This window comes from Oratosquilla oratoria, chromosome 38 (assembly GCF_046742065.1).
Source record: "Oratosquilla oratoria isolate Oo_2021 chromosome 38, ASM4674206v1, whole genome shotgun sequence".
Taxonomy (NCBI): domain Eukaryota; kingdom Metazoa; phylum Arthropoda; class Malacostraca; order Stomatopoda; family Squillidae; genus Oratosquilla; species Oratosquilla oratoria.
Window position 1 is genome coordinate 46113219 of NC_134814.1, and position 7500 is coordinate 46120718.

The following is a 7500-nucleotide window of genomic DNA, read 5'->3' on the forward strand; positions in this document are numbered from 1 at the left end:
GGAGTTTAAGTGACTCACACAGAAAGGGAGAGCAGAAAGGAGAGAAATGGAGTCTAAGTGACTCACACAAAAAGGGAGAGAAGAAAGTAGAAGAAAGGAGTCTAAGTGACTCACACAAAAAGGGAGAGGAGAAAGTAGAAGGAGTCTAAGTGACTCACACAGAGAGGGAGAGCAGAAAGGAGAGAAATGGAGTCTAAGTGACTCACACAGAAAGGGAGAGGAGAAAGTAGAAGAAAGGAGTCTAAGTGACTCACGCAGAATGGGTGAGAAGAAAGGAGAAAAGAGTCTCAGTGACTTACAGAGAGTTGATCCCGATTTGAGGGATTTGTATGAAAGAGTGGAGAGTGGTAGCGAGTTGTCAGAGGAATACTATTTGGAGTCGGGAGTACTATTCCGCAAGTGGGTGGATAGTACCTGTCCTACTGATGACGCAGTATGGTCTGAAAGGCGACAAATAATGTTGCCGAAGGTCTACAAGGAAGAGGTTATGCAGATGGGGCATGATAGTCCTTTCGCAGGACATATGGGTGTACGAAAGACCCTAGACCGCATCTGGCAACATTTCTATTGGCCCGGAATCAGAAAGGATGTAACACAGTACTGTCGCAGTTGCCACACCTGCCAAGTAGTGGGCAAACCTAACCAGTCTGTGGCCGTAGCCCCTTTAAAACCAATCCCCGTGGGAGAGGAACCCTTTGCTAAGGTAATTGCAGATATAGTAGGACCGTTACCAAAAACAAAAAATGGTAATGAGTATATATTAACGTTAATGGATACCTTTTCAAGGTATCCCGAGGCCGTACCACTAGGTCGGGTACATGCTAAAGTAGTCTTCCAGGAACTCATCAAATTCTTTACAAGATGGGGATTACCTAGGGAGTTACAGACAGACCAAGGGTCTGTATTTCTGTCCAAAGAGGTTATGCAGGGTTTGGGAGCCCTGGGTATTGTTAAAGTCACTTCGAGTGCGTACCATCCCCAAAGCCAGGGTGCATTTGAAAGGTATCATCAGACCTTAAAGACTATGCTGAAGAAATGGTGCCTAGATAATGATACAGGGTGGGATCAAGCACTACCGTATTTGTTGTTTGCGGTGTGCGAAGTACCTAACGAATCGATGGGCATCTCACCCTTCGATATGGTGTTTGGGCACTGTGTCAGAGGACCCCTTAGAGTCCTGAAAGAGTGTCTCTTGGAGCCACTGGGTGCTCCGAAAGTGATAAAGTCGGTGGAGGATATGAGGAGTAGGTTGGCCTCCTGTTGGCAGAGGGCTAGAGAAACCTTACAGAGTGCTCAAGAGCGAATGAAACAAAACTATGACAGGAAGGCGAGAGTGCGAGAGTTTAAACGAGGGGATAAGGTGCTCGTGCTACTGCCCTTCCAAGGTAACCCCTTAAGGGCCAAGTTTAGCGATCCGTATGTAGTGGTGAAGCGAGTGGGGGAACAGAATTACGTGGTAGCTACACCTGATAGGAGACGGAAGGAACAATTGTGTCACCTCAACATGCTGAAAGACTACCAGGAGAGGGACAAAAGTGATGTGGGTGAGCCTGGCGGTAGTGTGTGTAATGTCTCTATCGTGCTTGAGGAAGACGAGGACTCCATCTCCCCCACCTTCGAGATGATGTGGAAGGCGAATGCAGATGTGTGGCCCCTGGTGGTGGACAAGCTGAGTCATCTCCCAGCTGAGCGGCGAGAGGATCTACTGGAGTTGCTGAGCCGATACCAGGGGATCTTTAGGGATGCCCCTGGGAGGACCCACCTGACGCTGCATGACGTGGATGTGGAAGATACGAAGCCTATCAAGCAAGCCCCGTATCGTGTGAACCCACAACGGGCGGCTATCATTCAGAAAGAGATTGACTATATGCTGGCCCACGACTTGATTCAACCAGCACAAAGTGAGTGGAGTTCCCTCGCGATACTAGTACCGAAATCTGACGGTATTCAGAGGTTTTGTATCGATTTCCGTCGTGTGAACGCCGTCAATAAGAAAGAATCGTATCCCTTACCTAGTATCGAAGAGTGCATTGATAAAGTAGGAGGATCACGTTTCATAAGTAAACTAGATCTGCTACGGGGGTATTGGCAGGTGCCTATAGCCCCTCGTGCCCAGTCCATCTTGTGCTTCACAACTCTTGGGAGAACCTATCAGTGTAATGTAATGACTTTTGGAATGACCAATGCCCCTGCCACCTTACAAAGGTTAATGAATAATCTTACAGAGACCATTCCTGGTTGTGTAACCTATCTTGATGACGTTGTCATCTATAGTAATACCTGGCAAGAACATTTGAGTCGCCTGGTTTTATTCTTTGACAAGTTAGTGTCTGCCAACTTAGTGCTTAACTTGTCCAAGTGTGATTTTGTTAAAGCTAAAGTGCGTTATCTTGGTTATGTCGTAGGGCAAGGAGAGGTTGCTCCGCCCCACGCTAAAGTAGAAGCCATTCTGAACATAGTCACACCTAAGAGTAAAAGAGAGGTCCGCAGCTTTCTAGGGACTATAGCTTACTACAGGATGTTCATTTATAATTTATCCGCGTTAATGGCCCCGTTGACTGATTTGTTGAAGAAAGGAACGAAATTCCAGTGGACTGAGACGTGTAACTCCGCTTTTGTACAAGCCAAGAGTGTTTTGTGTACTGCCCCTGTGTTGCAAGCCCCAGATTTCTGTGAACCATTTCATCTGTATTGTGATGCGAGTCACATGGGGGTTGGATCAGTTTTATTACAAACAAAAAATAAGGTAGACCACCCCGTGAATTATTTTAGCAAGAAATTAAACATGGCTCAGTTAAAGTACAGCACCATTGAAAAGGAGTTGCTGTCGATCATCTTAGCACTTAAGCATTTTGCGGTGTATATTCCTGTTGGTGCCCAGGTAACGGTTTTCACAGATCACCATCCCTTGAAGTATCTTAGCAAGTTTAAAGATAAGAACCTCCGCTTAACCAGGTGGAGTTTGTTTTTACAGGAGTATCATTTAGATGTTCGTCATGTACGAGGGAAAGACAATGTGATAGCTGATTGCCTGTCAAGATTGTAAGTGTATTCTCCCTCAAGTAAAAAAAAAAAAAAAAAAAAAAAATCTTTTCAATATATTTTTTTTTTAACCTTAAAGAGGGAGGTGTCACATATATTCCCATATATGTAAGGTGGGAATAGTTTATTACTTTGGATAACGGCACTTCACGATAACGTGGGGTGTCAAATTACAGGACGAGTACGGGAGGACGCGTGGGAAGGAAAACCTACTCAATGGAGTATTTGTTCTAACACTCAGCCTAGAACGAAGGAGAACGTTTTTAGTTAATTGACCAATGGGGTTCAACCACCATAGACGCAATTCCTATGGGCCAATCAGAGGGTTTTTGAAGGAGAACCAGAGCGCCTTGAGCGTCAGAAGAATCAGTTTTAGAGTAGAGGGTACGATGTAAAGGTGTCGCCTCGAAGGGGTCGTCGGCTGAAGTAAATCCTCTGTACTCCCCCATGTATTAGTCGTAAGACAATAACTCAGCTATTTTAATCTTGTGTTTCAAGTAGTGGTGTGAAATGTTTATGGTAGTGACTTAGACAGTGTTTTTCGTTGGTAAAGTATTAATTAATTAATTAATCTTCTTTCACCCCCGTTAAAAGTTTTCGAGCGGGAATCTTCTGTTTTGAAACTTAATTACTCATTTGAATGAAAACTTTTACTCACTTGAATATTCAGTGATTGTAATCCTTCATGTAATCCTATTAACTTTAATGAATAGTGTTAAACGTTATCTGTGCGTTTCATTTTTCTTGATTTTTATGATAATATAAAATCAAGTGGCGACCTTGTAATTTCTATTGGAGTTATCCCAAAGACATGGGGTCTTGGGAACTCAGTCACCCATTCACTCTTACTATGTGTTACGAGTCTGACAACTTTACAATTTCCATTTGAGTTATCCCAAAGACATGGGGTCTTGGGAACTCATTTTACATACTTAATCTATTGCAAGTCAGATATGTGAGCGAGATTCGTAACAATATATATATATATATATATGATCACGGTTCGTCTTGGTTCTGTTGGTGGTCAAGTGTCCTATTTTCTTCCCTGCGTCATTTACTATGATGAGTCCTGTCTGTCTCAACGTTATGAAAAGCATGTGAGAGAGGCCAGAGTTAGGAACCACAAGGTATCGTAAATCTGTCCTCTCTTCACTTCCTTTCCTCTGTCTGATTATACACATATATGCATAAACACACACACACACACACACACACACACACACACACACACACACACACACACATATATATATACATATATATATATATATATATATATATATATATATATATATATATATATATATATATATATATGGAGGTGAGGTGGCAAAATGAAACGTTAAGGCTAGAGTATGGAGCTTTATTCAGAACCAGACGTTTCGACCTCTTGGGCCCTCCTCGGTAGACTGAATACAGAATAAAAATCAAAGTCCGTCAACAGCTTACATGGTGATCTGACGACCCTGCGTGACCTCATCCCGGTCACGTTGTCCCCCCACACTCGCCGACCGCCAGTTGTGCGGACATTTGAGCCCAGGACATAAACCCCTTACGAGAATTTGTGGTTTTCTCGGTGGCAATGTGTGCCGCCTCCAAAGCTTTCCTTTTCTTTTTTCCATTTTCCTATGTAGAACGTGGGTTTCCTTCCAGTTTGGCAAATGATTTTCTTCATCGATATGAACTACAAGGGCATTTGATTTTCTGTGATGCTTCACATCCCTCTTGCGTTCTTCTAATCTTCTGTCCATGCCGCGTCCTGTCTCACCGATGTAAACTTTCTCACAACCTGTACAAGGGATTCTGTAAACAACACTTTTATTTTCTTGCAAAATTTCTGTATTTCTGGTAAACTCGCCTGTTCACTTTCCCGCTGATGTTACTAAATTTATTCTGGTGTTCTTTAACAAAAGTACTAATTAATGGTGCGTATCTAGAGTTAGGAACTGAAATAAATATTTTGTCCTTGCTGGTGCTGTTGTCTGTAGATGTTGTGCTCCTTTTCATATATTTTTTTTTTCTACAGACAACAGCACCAGCAAGGACAAATTATTTATTTTCCTCCATATCCTCCTTCACATTTAGCAGCTCCCTAAAATATTCTGCCCACCTTCCCCTTACTGCCTTCTCTTCCATTATCATCTCTCCATCTGCACCTTTTACCTTTTCTTCTCTACTTGATTCGCCTCCTCTTCCTCTCTTAATTTCTTTCCAAAACATCTTTTTATTACTTTAAAAAATTTCTGTCATACTCTTACCCCATTTCACATCTGCTCTCCTCTTTGCCTCCTTTACCTTTTGCTTTACTTCTCTTTTCTTTTCTTTGTACCTCTCATATGACTCCCTCGTCCTATTTTGTAACCAATCTGTGAAAGCTCGCTTCTTCTCTTCTACAACCTTCTTTGTTTCCTCATCCCACCATTCACTACCCTTCCTTCTATTTCCTCCTGTCCTTCTTGTTCCACACACCATCCTTGCACACTTTATGACTCCCTCCTTGAACCATCCCCATTCCTCCTCCACACCTAGCTCTACTCTATCCTTCACTCCCTCCCACTCCTCCTTCAGCTTCTTTTCGTACTCCTTCTCCTTTTCCTTTTCATTCAAAGAGTTCACTCTAAGAACCTCCCTACCTTTTGTCCCTTTCCTCTTTCTCCATCTATCCTCCACTCTCAACTTACCTTCCACCAAAAAAATGATCTGATATTCCCCCACCCTCTCCCCTTAGCACATGTACATCCTTAACTCTTCCTATCATAATCCTATTTACCACTACATAATCCATTAACGCTCTATCTACCACCCTTCCCTCCACCACCCTCTCTCATGTGTACTTATGCTTGACTTTCTTCCGAAACACTGTATTTGCTATTATCAACTCTCTTTCTAGACACATTTCCACCATCAACTCTCCACTACGATTCTTTCCTGGAACTCCATATTTCCCAACCACTCCATCAATTGGATCATTTCCTACCCTAGCATTAAGGTCTCCCAGTACTATTACATTGACATTTCTCCCTAAATCCTCTATGCATTCATTTAAATCTATCCAAAAGGCCTCCCTTTCTTCTACACTCTTCTCACTGCCAGGCCCATATGCACTTACAAAGACCCACATCTCCTTTCCCAGTTTCACCTTCATCCACATTATCCTTGAGGAAACCTCCTTCCACTCCACTACACGTTTACCTATCTCTTCACTTACTAGAATAGCCACCCCTTCCCTCCCTCGCCCTCTCTTCACTCCTGATAACCTCCCACTTACACTCCCAAACTTACACTCACCCTTCCCTTTCAACTTAGTTTCCCTCAAAGCCAACACATCCATCTTTCTTCTCACAAACATACTACCTATCTCTTCCCTTTTACTCTCATCTGTACCACATCCACGCACATCAAAAGACCCAAACCTTAGGGTGCTGGTCGGAAAACTCCCAGACCGAGTTATGCCTTTACTTTTTCTTTTAGGAATGTCCCCTGTGGGGCTACAAGGAGAAGGATGCCTAGTCCCAATCCCCGTCCCTTTCTTCTCGCCTCTTACGATCCAAGTGGGAATACTTGGTGGCAGTATTCTTTCCCCCTACCACAGGGTATATTATATATATATATATATATATATATATATATATATATATATATATATATATATGTGTGTGTGTGTGTGTGTGTGTGTGTGTGTGTGTGTGTGTGTGTGTGTGTGTGTGTGTGTGTGTGTGTGTGTGTGTGTCTGTGTGTGTGTATGTATATGTGTATGTGTATGTGTATGTATATATATACATATACATATACATATACATATATATATATATATATATATATATATATATATATATACCTATATATATGCCCATATGGGATGAAAATGAGACTAGGTCTTCTGATGTTACGTGAAGCGTGGTCGGAGACTTGTACAGTCCTTTTGAACCATCGCACGTAGCTCAGTCGCTAGCGTCTTGACTTTGTGATTATATAAGCACAGGTCAGGGTTCGAATCCTTTGGCAGAGCTTCTAGAAATGTTCCATATGACCATATATAACACCGGCCTTTAGTTTAGTAGTATATCCTTACTTCCAACTTTGTGAATTTGTAACACGTAGCCCGTTTCCTATCATGCGGCAATATTCCTTCTTTTGATGAACATAGAATAAGATTGTGAATCTTGTTCTTTACATTCTTTATGAATGTGTTTTGAGATCCCGTCACGTAGTCACCAAATTCAGAAGAACGTTGACCGTGAAAATAGCGACGGAGAAAGAACATAGAGACGCCATGTTATGGCCCATCCACGTGGAAATGAGTCTGTTAGTGTGAAAAAAAGTTTGATGTGCCTAATTTGGGTAAACCCTCGTTTCTTTTAAACAAGAGTGTTTTCTTTTGCATATGTATTCATCTATGTAAAGTATTGTAATTACTGTAAATGTAGCTATGACTATGCTGATAAAGATACCCAATAG

At 42.2% G+C, this 7500-nt stretch overlaps 1 protein-coding gene across 1 annotated transcript in view; it reads left to right on the plus strand.

The window, feature by feature from the left end:
• Nucleotides 1-7500, plus strand: part of LOC143019774 (uncharacterized) — a 17989-nt gene that overhangs the window by 10116 nt on the left and 373 nt on the right. The window lies entirely within an intron of this gene.